The sequence below is a fragment of the Bos taurus genome, chromosome X (assembly GCF_002263795.3).
Source record: "Bos taurus isolate L1 Dominette 01449 registration number 42190680 breed Hereford chromosome X, ARS-UCD2.0, whole genome shotgun sequence".
NCBI classification, from domain to species: Eukaryota; Metazoa; Chordata; class Mammalia; order Artiodactyla; family Bovidae; genus Bos; species Bos taurus.
Window position 1 is genome coordinate 67,875,895 of NC_037357.1, and position 12,847 is coordinate 67,888,741.

At 40.3% G+C, this 12,847-nt stretch overlaps 1 protein-coding gene across 3 annotated transcripts in view; it reads right to left on the bottom strand.

Moving 5' to 3' along the window:
• Positions 1 to 12,847, bottom strand: part of LOC101903477 (uncharacterized) — a 461,195-nt gene that overhangs the window by 431,601 nt on the left and 16,747 nt on the right. For all 3 annotated transcript variants that reach the window (XM_059883702.1, XM_024988550.2, XM_024988549.2), the window contains exon 5: positions 4,072 to 4,195. The gene's annotated coding sequence lies outside the window, so the exon portion shown is untranslated. The remainder of the gene's footprint in view (positions 1 to 4,071; positions 4,196 to 12,847) is intronic.

The following is a 12,847-nucleotide window of genomic DNA, read 5'->3' on the forward strand; positions in this document are numbered from 1 at the left end:
ATGAGCCACCTCCCAGAGTAATGGAAATAAAAGCAAAAATAAACAAATGGGACCTAAATAAACTTAACAGCTTTTGCAAAATGAAGGAAACTAAGCAACTTGAAAAGGCAGCCTTCAGAATGGGAGAAAATAATAGCAAATGAAGCAACTGACAAACAACTAATCTCAAAAATATACAAGCAACTCCTGCAGCCCAATTTCAGAAAAATAAATGATCCAATCAAAAAACGGGCCAAAGAACTAAACAGACATTTCTCCAAAGACAACATACAGATGGCTAAAAAACACATGAAAAGATGCTCAATATCACTCATTATCAGAGAAATGCAAATCAAAATCACAATGAGGTACCATCACACATCAGTCAGATTGCCTGCTATCAAAAAGTCTACAAACAATAAATGCTGGAGAGGGTGCAGAGAAAAGGGAACCCTCTTACATTGTTGGTGGAAACACAAACTAGTATAGCTACTTTAGAGAACAGTGTGGGGATTCCTTAAAAAACTGGAAACAGAACTGCCATACGACCCAGCAATCCCACTGCTGGGCATACACACTGAGGAAACAAGAATTGAAAGAGACATGTGTATCCCAATGTTAATCACAGCACTGTTTACAATAGCCAGGACATGGAAGAAACCTAGATGTCCATCTGCAGATGAATGGATAAGAAAGCTGTGGTACGTATGTACAATGGAATATTACTCAGGTATTAAAAAAATGCATTTAAATCAGTTCTAATGAGGTGGATGAAACTGGAGCCTGCTATACAGAATTAAGCAAGTAGGAAGAGAAACACCAATACACTATATTCACCCATATATTCGGAATTTAGAATGATGGTAATCATGACCCTATATGTGAGACAGTGGAAGAGACACAGATGTTAAGAACAGACTTTTGGACTCTGTGGGAGAAGGCAAGGGTGGGATGATTTGAGAGAATATCATTGAAACATGTATATTATCATCTGTGAAATAGATCAGTCCAGGTTCAATGCATGAGACAGGGTGCTCAGGGTTGGTGCACTGGGATGACCCTGAGAGATGGGATGGGGAGGAAGGTTGGAAGGATTTCAGGATGGGGAACACATGTACACCCATGGATGATTCATGTCAATGTATGGCAATAACTACTACAATATTTTAAAGTAATTCACCTCCACTTAAAATAAATTAATTAAAGAAAAGATTAAGAGATACAAACCACTATGTATAAAATAGCTACAAATGTGTATTGTATTACAAAGGGGATATAGCTAGTAGTCCATAACGACTACAAATTGAGTGCAAACTTTAAAAATTGTAAATCACTGTACCATACACTTGTAATCTATAATACTGTACATCAACTATATTTCAACATAAATCTTTTAAAATTGCTTTAGAAGCAGGGGAATAAGAACGTGAGGAGTCTGAAAAATCATCAGATAATAAGAGAAAGGAAAGGGAAAGAATGATTATGTCTTACTGAAAATTCAAGTTGTCTTTACAAAGTTGTTGTCTTTACAATGTTAAGTTAGTTTCTATTGTCCATTAACTAACACAACATTGTAAGGCAATTATACTTCAATAAAATTAATTTTTAAAATTTTAACTATTATGCTAAGTTAAGTAAGACAGAGAAAGGCAAATATTCTATATCATACATATGTGAAATCTAAAAATTACTACAGAATATAATTTTGTGAATATAATGAAAAGGAAACAAACTCACAGATAAATAGAGAACAAACTAATGGTCACCAGAGAGAAAAGGCAAGAAGAATATACGTATAGTGAACTAAGAGGTACAAACTATTATGTGTAAAATAAGCTACAAGGATATATTGTACAACACAGTGAATACAGCCACTATTCCATAACGACCATCAAAGGAATATAACATTTAAAAATTGAATCACTATACTGCACACCTGTAAACTACATATTTTTCATCAACTGTACATCAGTAAAAAAAAAATACCAAAACAGTCTTAGGAAAAGATATTGGGAGACTGATTGGATTTTAAGATGCCTTTTCAACATGCAAGAGTCTCACTTCAGACCTAAAAACACATGCAGAATGAAAGTGAGGAGATGGAAAAAGTTATTCCATGCAAACAGAAACAACAGATGACCAGTGCAAGTTCAATGCATGAAGCATGTCACCCAAAGCTGGAGCTCTGGAACAATCCAGAGGGCTAGGGTAGTGAGAGAGGTGGGAGGGGAAGTTCAGGATCGGGGGACACATGTATATCTGTGGCCAATTCATGTTGATATATGGCAAAAACCATCACAATGTTGTAATTATCTGCCAATCAAAATAAATTAATTTAAAAAAAGAAAGTGGGGTAGTAATATTCTTATCAGACAAAATAGACTTAAAAACAAAGTCTATAACAAAAGACAAAGAAAGGCATTTTACAATGATAAAGATTTCAGTACAAGAAGATGTTAAACTCATTAATATATAAGCACGTAATACAGGAGCACTTAAGTACATGTAATAAATATTATCAGACAGAGAGAGAAAATGACAATAATGAAATAACAGTAGAGGATTTTAAGACCCCAGTGACTTCAATGGACAAATGACCCAGAGAGAAAAACAAAAAGGCAACAGTATTCTTAAATGACACAACAGACCAGCTAGACTTAATAGATATCTATAGGACACTATATCCAGAAACAGCAGAGTACACATTCTTTTCAAGCACGTGAAGACAGAAATTGACTATAGGAAGGAAAACAGAAAAAGAACAAATCTGTGGAGACACATTACAAAATAATATTTGGTCAATAATTAAACCAAAGAGGAAATTAGAAAGTATCTTTAAACAAATGAAAGTGGAAACACATCTTTCCAAAATCTATGGGATGCATCAAAACCAATTCTAAGAGGGAAGTTTATAATGAAACAGACCTTCCTCAAGAAATAAAAATCTCAAAAACTCAACCTAACCTACTACCTAAAATTAGAAAAAGAAGGAGTGGGCAGGACAAATTGACAGAGTAGCACTAAAACATGTACATTACCATATGAAAAACAGATAGCTAATGGAAACTTGCTGTATAACATAGAGAGCCCAACCTGGTTTTCTGTGACAATCTAAAGGGGTGGGATGGCAAGAGTGGGAAGGAAGTGTGCTGTGCTTAGTCGCTCAGTCATATCTGACTCTTTGCAACCCTATAGATGGTAGGTTCCTCTATAGGTGGAAGGAACCCACCAGGTTCCTCCGTCCACAGGGATTCTCCAGGCAAGAATACTGGAGTGGGCTGCCATGCCCTACACCAGGGTATCTTCCCAACCTAGGGACTGAAACCAGGTCTCCCACATTGCAGGTGGATTCTTTACCATCTGAGCCACCAAGGAAACCCCCTCAGGAGGGAGGGGGATATAAGTATACTTATGCCTGATTCACATTATTATATGGCAGAAACTAATACATCATGGCAAAGCAATTATCCTCCAATTAAAAATAAAAAATAAATTTACAAAATTAGAAAAAGGATAAAAAACAAAACCCAAGTCAGAAGTAATGAAATAATAAAAATGAGAGTATAAATAACTTATTTCTTATTAAAAAAAATCAATGAAATTCAGAACTGGATTTTTGAAAAGGTAGAAAATTTGATAAACAGCATCATCAAGAAGAGAGGATGCAAATGAACAAAATGCAAAAAGAAAGAGTAGAAATAACAATTGATAAGAGATACAAAAAAATCATAAGAGGGGGCAGTCCCAAGATGGCAGAAGAATAGGACAGGGAGATCACTGTCTCTCACACAAACTCATCAAAAGATCATTTGAATGTTGAGCAACTTCCACAAAGCAATTTCTGAATGCTGGCGGAGGACACCAAGCACCCAGAAAGGCAGCCTCCTTGAAAGGAGGTAGGACAAAATATAAAAGACAAAAACAGAGACAAAAGATTTAGGGATGGAGATCCATCCTGGGGAGGGACTCATGAAGGAGGAGCAGTTTCCACGCAGTTTGTCTGTGGGGAGTTTTGGAATCTCAGAGGGGAACATAACTGGGAGAAAAAGAAAAAGGAAAAAAAAAAAAAAAAAAACAGAATATGCGACTTACCGCAACCACTAGTGGAGACGGAGAGGTGGCACAGAGGCTCACATCAGACACCAGTTACTGGGGGCTGGGCACAGAGGCATGGGCTGCATCAACAGTCCTGAGGGTAAAGACTGAGCGAGAACACCTGGAAGACAATTGGAGGGAGATAATGTGAGATAGCAACCCAAACCGTGGGATCACCAGAGAAACGAAAAAAAAGAAAAAAAAAGAGATAGAGACTTTCCAAAGAAGAGCAAGCCAGCTGCAGTATAGTGAGAGGATAACAGGCAGGAAGGCCAGGGGTCTCCAAACTGAGGAAATAGGCTGCAAGTGTCAAACATTTTTATCTCTCTTAAGCGGAAGGAGGAAACAAACTAGCGATATTTTTTTCCTCTCTATACAAATTTAAAAGGAGATTTCTCTTAAAATACTATGTTGCCATAACAAAACCTGGTTTCACCTGAAGTTAACTATTCTCAAACCTTGAGTTAACCAATGCATTTTTCTTATGGAAATGTTTGTCTTAAGCTATGATAATATACTATGCATTTACCCCAAACTCTGTCTTCAAGTCGGTTCTGCCTAATGGCTCAGAACCTACTTGACAAACCAGTATGTTATACTCAGATATTATTCCCCTAATCTATGTAAACAAAACTACTTATATGGTAATCTGCCCTTCTACAAGATTCAAGTCAATCGTTTTATGGCAAGGGATGAATCATCTGGTGCCAAGATTATCCCAAAATGCATCTTATGGATGAGGGGCTTGGTGCCATTCTGAGTTTTAAGGCATTCCTTTCTTTCATTGGAGAAGGAAATGGCAACCCACTCCAGTGTTCTTGCCTCTGGAGAATCCCAGGGACGGAGGAGCCTGGTCGGCTGCAGTCCATGGGGTCACGAAGAGTTAGACAGGACTGAGCAACTTCACTTTTACTTTTCACTTTCATGCATTGGAGAAGGAAATGGCAACCCACTCCAGTGTTCTTGCCTGGAGAATCCCAGGGACGGGAGCCTCGTGGGCTGCCGTCTATGAGGTCGCACAGAGTCGGACATGACTGAAGCGACTTAGCAGCAGCAGTGCCTATATAATATCTAGCTGAAGACTAGCAGGGGGTACTCTTTCTGCCTCCTTCTGATGTCTATGTCAGAAGCTTTCTCTATCTCCTTTATACTTTAATAAAACTTTATTACACAAAACTCTGAGCAAACAAGCCTCGTCTCTGGCCCCGGATTGAATTCCTCTCCTCCAGAGACCAAGAAATCCCAGCGTCTTTTCATCAGCAACAACCTTTCAATACAGTCCTCCCTCCTCAGAGACAGAGAGGCAGGCGTGCAACAACCAGAGACTGAAGGCAAGGGGCTGCTGCAATCTCGGCCCCAGAGACTACATCGTTCACCAAACAGCAAGCAGGCTCTCAGTTGCTAACCACATCTTCCTGGCATCCTGGATGGTTAACATCCACCAGGTGTTTCACAGCCTGAGATCAGCTCCCAAGAGGAGACACAAGGCACACCTGGGGCTGTGCTCTTGCAGTGCACCAGAAAACTAAGAAGCCAGGACCAGGGAGGTGAATAAGACATATAATCCACCTGGAAGAGTGCACTCACCAAGCACCCAGTCACCTGAGTTGCTCAGACCTGGGAAGGGCACAAAACAAACAGCCCATCTGGGTCTGTGTCCTTGCGGAGCAGCCGAGAACCTGAGCAGCTTAGACATGGGAAATGTACAAAACACACAGCCCCCTTGGACAGTGCCCTTGCAGAGCAGCCTGGAGCCTGAGCAGTGTAGACCCAAGAAGCACATGCCGCCTTGGGCTGTGGCAAATCCAGTGGGGTCCATCCACTGCAAGCACACCCTACACATGCAAGTGGTATTTGTTTGCAGTGTTCCTCACTCACCACAATACACCTTTACAACTGAGCCTAAATAAGTGGTCACCTTCACCCACTTGTATCAGGGCACAAATTAGACACTGAAGAGACTTGCAAACAGAGGAAGGCAAAATAAAGAGGAGGAAACAGCTCTGGAAGTGACAGGTGCAACAGATTAAAACCCCGCAGTTAATACTGACTGTGCATTTGAGGGGCACCTATAGACCTTGAGAAAGAGAAGGCAATGGCACCCTACTCCAGTACTCTTGTGTGGAAAATCCCATGGGCAGAGGAACCCGGTGGGCTGCAGTCCATGGGGTTGCTATGAGTCAGACAGGACTGAGCGATGTCACTTTCACTTTTCACTTTCATGCACTGGAAAAGGAAATGGCAACCCACTCCAGTGTTCTTGCCTGTAGAATCCCAGGGACAGGGGAGCCTGGTGGGCTGCCATCTATGGGACTGCACAGAGTCAGACATGACTGAAGCAACTTAGCAGTAGCAGCATAGACCTTAAGACCAAGTACAAGCTGGAACAAGGGACTATCTGACACTGAACTGACCCCACACTGCCCACAATAGCTCCAGAGAAATTCCTAGATATATTTTCACTATTGTCACTTTTTATTATTTTTTTTAATTTAGGTCTTTATTACTCCTTTAAGTTTCATTTTTATAGCCTACTATTACCTTTCAAAAAAAGACCTTATTTTAAAAAAAATTCCATATATATTTTTAATTTTTGTGATTGATTTTTTTTTATATCATAGTTTTGAGAAGCTAACCTCTATTCTAGGTTTTTAATCTTTGCTTTTGGTATTTGTTATAAATATTGTACCTTTAGGAATGTAATCTTCAGTATCCATTTTCACTTAGGTATTTTGATTACTGGCTTGACTGTACTCTCCCCTTCTGACTCTTCCTTTTCTTCTCCAGGTCGCTGCCATCTCCTTCCTCCCTCTTCTATTCTCTACATAACACTGTGAATCTCTCCAGGTGTTCTGGGCTTGGAGAGCACTTAGGGAATTCATTACTGGCTAAATCACTCTTTCCACTTTTGACTCCCCCTTTTCCACTCCTGGTCAAATTTATCTCCCTCCTCCCTCTTCTCTTCTCTGTATAACTCTGTGAATCTCTCTGGGTGTTCCTCTCTCAATGTAACTGTTTCAAGATTAAGCTAGGGGTTTTATCTTCTTTGCCGTATGTATGGAGAAGTCTTGAGGCTGCTGTAAGAATAGGACCAGAAGCCAGGAGCAGGCGTCTTAACTTCAAAACTTTAGAACAACAAAGAATTCCTGACTCCAGGGAACATTAATAGCAAAGAGCTCACCCAAAACTCTCCATACCTCCATTGAAACCAAGGTCCACCCAAGAGCCAACAAGGTCCACTGCAAGATACACCATGCTAATTCTGCCGCAAAACAGGAACACAGCCCTAAGCATTAAAAGACAGGCTCTCCAAAGCCAGGCCAAATCCATAAACACCACAAAACTCACTACTGGACACATCATTGCACTCCAGAGAGAAGAGATACAGCTCCACCAAACAGAACACAGACACAAGCTCCCCCAACCAGGAAACCTTGACAATCCATTAGTCTAATCCCACCCACAGGGAGAGGACTCCACAATTAAGAGGAACCACAAACTTCCAGCCTACAGAAAGGGCATCCCAAACACAGCAATCTAAACAAAATAAAAAGGCAGAGAAACATTCAGAAGGTGAAGGAACATGATAAAAACCCACCAAACTGGGGCAGTCCTAAGATGGCAGAGGAATAGGACAGGGAGACCACTTTCTCCCCCACAAATTCATCAAAAGAACACTTGAACGCTGAGTAAATTGCACAAAACAACTTCTGAATGCTGGCAGAGGACATCAGACGCCCAGAAAAGCAGCCCATTGTCTTCAAAAACAGGTAGGAAAAAATATAAAAGATAAAAAGAAAGACAAAAGAGGTAGGGATGGAGCTCCATAGCGGGAAGGGAGTCTTAAAAAAGAGATAAGTTTCCAAACACCAGGAAACACTCTCACTGCCAAGTCTGTGGCGAGTCTTGGAACCACAGAGGGCAACATAACCAGGAGGAAAAATAAATAAATAATTAAAACCCACAGATTATGTGCCCAACGGTAACTCCCCCAGTAGAGAAGCAGTGCAGACGCCTGCATCCGCCACTAGCAAGTGGGGGCTGGGCAGGGAGGTGCGGGCAGCATTGCTTAGAGTAAGGACTGGGCCTGAACGCCCCGAGGGCAATCTGAGGAAACTAACTTGGGAAACCAAACCAGACTGTGGGATAGTTACCACTTGAAAAGCCCTAACCTAAAACACTGCCAGGCCCGCTCACAAAACAAAGGACTGAGCAGAGCTAGCTGGCTGCAGGCTGGACCATCCCCCTCCAGTGACAGGCAGGTGAGGGCAGCCAGAGCCAGAAGGGGGCAACTGCAGCACCAGAGAGGCATTATCTACCAAACTGCAATCAGGCTTCATTGCTAACCAAGACTTCTTGGGATTCTGGACGGTCAACATCCGCCTGAGATGGTGCGCAGGTTGTATACCCAGAAAACCGAGCAGCAAGGACAGGAGAGGTGATAAGCAGCAGTGAATGCACTTGCCAAACACCTGGTCACCTGAGCTTGGACCTGGGAAGGGCACAAAACGCAGAACCAACCGAGTCTGTGCCTCTGAGGACTACCTGAGTACCTGAACTTGAGTGGCTTAGACCTGCGAAGTACATACAACCCAGGGCCAGCCTCAGACAGTTCCCAGCAGAGTAACCTAGAGCCTAAGCAGTGTAGACAGGGAAAGCACACATGCCGTGAGTGGGGGCAAACCCAGTGTGGCCGCGACACTGCAAGCACATGCCAGTGTTATTTGTTTGAAGCATCCCTCCCTCACCACAGCATGACTGAACAAGTGAGCCTAAAAAAGTGTCCACCACCGCCCCCTTGCGGCAGGGCAGAAATTAGACATTGAAGAGACCAGCAAAAAGAAGAAGCTAAAACGGAGGGAACCTTCTTGGAAGTGACAGGTGCAAGAGATTAAAACCCTGTAGTTAGTACTGACTACATAGGAAGGGGCCTATAGATCTTGAGAAATATAAGCCGGATCAAGGAATTATTCGAAAATGAACTGACTGCACACTGCCCACAGCAACACCAGAAAAAGTCCTAGAAACATTTTTACTATTTTTACTATCACTCTTTAATTTTTTTTTTATTTTAAGTCCTCTATTACTCCTTTAATTTTCATTTTTACAACCTAATATTACTTTGCAAAAAAAAAAGACACCCTATTTTTTAAAGTAAACTTAATATATATATATATATTATAATTTTTGTGACTTTGATTTTTTTCTTTAATACTGAATTTTTGAAAATCCAACCTCTACTCTAGATTTTTAATCTTTGCTTTATGGTATTTGTTATCAATTTTGTACCTTTATGAACCCAATCTTCAGTACCCATTTTTACTTGGCAGCGAGATTACTGGCTTGACAGCTCTCTCCCCCTTTGGACTCTCCTTTTTCTCCACCAGGTCACCTCTATGTCCTTCCTCCTCCTCTTCTTCTCTACCCAACTCTGTGAATCTCTTTGTGTGTTCCGGATGGTGGAGAACACTTAGGGAACTGATTACTGGCTGGGTCTGTCTCTCTCCTTTTGATTCCCCTCTTAATCCTCCTGGACACCTCTGTCTCCTTCCTCCCTCTTCTCTTCTCTGTGTAACTCCATGAACATCTCTGAGTGGTCCAGACTGTGCAGCGCACATAAGGAATTGATTACTGGCTAGCTCGCTCTTTTCTCTTTTGATTCGACCTCATCTCATCTTGGTCACCACTATCTCCCTCATCCTCTTCTCATCTCCATGTAACTCTGTGAACCTCTCTGGGTGTCCTTCACTGTGGAGAAACGTTTCATCTTTAACCTAGATGTTTTATCAACGGTGCTGTATAGATAAAGAACTCTTGAGGCTACTGTAAAAATAAGACTGAAAACCAGAAGAAGGAGGCTTAAGTCCAAATCCTGAGAACAACAGAGAACTCCTGACTCCAGGGAACATTAAACGACAGGAGCTCATCAAACGCCTCCATACCTACACTGAAACCAAGCACCACCCAAGGGCCAACAAGTTCCAGAGCAAGATATGCCACACAAATTCTCCAGCAACACAGGAACATAGCCCTAAGCTTCAAAATACAGGCTGCCCGAAGTCACTCCAAACCCTTTGACATCTCAAAACTCACTACTGGACACATCATTGCACTCCAGAGAAAAGAAATCCAACTCCAACCACCAGAACACCGACACAGATTCGCTAACCAGGAAATCGTGACAAGCCACCCGTACAACTGCACCCACAGTGAGGGAACTCTACAATAAAGAGAACTACACAAACTGCCAGAATGCAGAAAGGCCAACTCAAACACAGCAATATAAACAAGATGAAGAGACAGAGGAATACCCAGCAGGTAAAGGAACAGAATAAATGCCCACCAAACCAAACAAAAGAGGAAGAGATAGGGAATCTACCTGATAAAGAATTCCAAATAATTTTGTGAAAATGATACAAAATATTGAAAACAAAATTATTCAGAGATAAATAGCCTGGAGACAAGGACTGAGAAGATGCAAAAAAGGTTTAACAAGGACCTAGAAGAAATAAAAAAGAGTCAATATATAATGAATAATGCAATAAATGATATCAAAAACACTCTGGAGGGAACAAATATTAGAATAAGGAAGGCAAAAGATAGGATTAGTGAGGTAGAAGATAGAATGGTTGAAATAAATGAATCAGAGAGGAAAAAAGAAAAACGAATTAAAAGAGATGAGGACAATCTCAGAGACCTCCAGGACAATGTTAAATGCTACAACATTTGAATCATAAGAGTCCCAGAAGAAGAAGACAAAAAGCAAGACCATGAGAAAATACTTGAGGAGATAATAGCTGAAAACATCCCTAAAATGGGGAAGGAAATAGTCACCCAACTCCAAGAAACCCAGAGAGTCCCAAACAGGATAAACCCAAGGCGAAACACCCCAAGACACATATTAATCAAATTAACAAAGGTCAAACACAAAGAACAAATAGTAAAAGCATCAAGGGAAAAACAACAAATAACACACAAGGGGATTCCCATAAGGATAACAGCTGATCTTTCAATAGAAACTCTTCAGGCCAGGAGGGAATGACAGGACATACTTAAAGTGATGAAAGAAAATAACCTACAGCCCAGACTACTGTACCCAGCAAGGATCTCACTCAAATATGAAGGAGAAATCAAAAGCTTTACAGACAAGCAAAAGCTGAGAGAATTCAGCACCATCAAACCAGCTCTCCAACAAGTGCTAAAGGATCTTCTCTAGACAGGAAACACAAAAATGGAGTATAAACAAGAACCCAAAACAATAAAGTAAATGGCAATGGGATCATACTTACCAATAATTACCTTAGACGTAAATGGGTTAATGTCCCAACCAAAAGACAAAGACTGGCTGAATGGATACAGAAACAAGACCCCTATATATGTTGTCTACTAGACACCCACCTCATAATAAGGGAAACATACAGACTGAAAGTGAAGGGCTGGAAAAAGATTTTCCACGCAAATAGAGACCAAAAGAAAGCAGGAGTAGCAATACTCATATCAGATAAAATAGACTTTAAAACAAAGGCTGTGAAGAGAGACAAAGAAGGACACTACATAATGATCAAGGGATCAATCCAAGAAGAAGATATAACAATTATAAATATATATGCACCCAACATAGGAGCACCACAATATGTAAGACAAATGCTAACAAGTATGAAAGGGGAATTTAACAATAACACAATAATAGTGGGAGACTTTAATACCCCACTCACACCTATGGATAGATCAATGAAACAGAAAATTAACATGGAAACACAAACTTTAAATGATACAATAGACCAGGTAGACCTAATTGATATCTATAGGACATTTCACCTTGAAACAATGAATTTCAACTTTTTCTCAAGCACACATGGAACCTTCTCCAGGATAGATACTGGGCCATAAATTTAGCCTTGGTAAATCCAACAAAATTTAAATCATTCCAAGCATCTTTTCTGACCACAATGCAGTAAGATTAGATCTCAATTACAGGAGAAAAATTATTAAAAATTCCAACATATGGAGGCTAAACGACACACTGCTGAATAATCAACAAATCACAGAAGAAATCAAAAAAGAAATCAAAATATGCATAGAAATGAATAAAAATGAAAACACAACAACCCAAAACCTGTGTGACACTGTAAAACAGTGCTAAGGGGAAGGTTCATAGCAATACAGGCATACCTCAAGAAACAAGAAAAAAGTCAAATAAATAACCTAACTCTACATCAAAAGCAACTAGAAAAGGAAGAAATGAAGAACCCCAAGATTAGTAGAAGGAAAGAAATCTTAAAAATAGGACAGAAATAAATGTAAAAGAAACAAAAGAGACCATAGCAAAAATCAACAAAGCCAAAAGCTGGTTCTTTGAGAGGATAAATAAAATTGAAAAATCATTACCCACGCTCATCAAGAAACAAAGGGAGAAAAATCAAATCAACAAAATTAGACATGAAATTGGAGAAATCACAACAGACAACACACAAATACAAAGGATCATAAAAGACTACTATCAGCAATTTAATGCGTATAAAACAGACAACTTGGAAGAAATGGACAAATTCTTAGAAAAGTACAACTTTATAAAACTGAACCAGGAAGAAACAGAAAATCTTAACAGACCCATCACAAGCACAGAAATTGAAACTGTAATCAGAAACCTTCCAGCAAACAAATGCCCAAGTCCAGATGGCTTCACAGCTGAATTCTACCAAAAATTTAGAGAAGAGCTAACACCTATCCTACTCAAACTCTTCCAGAAAATTGCAGAGGAAGGTAAACTTCC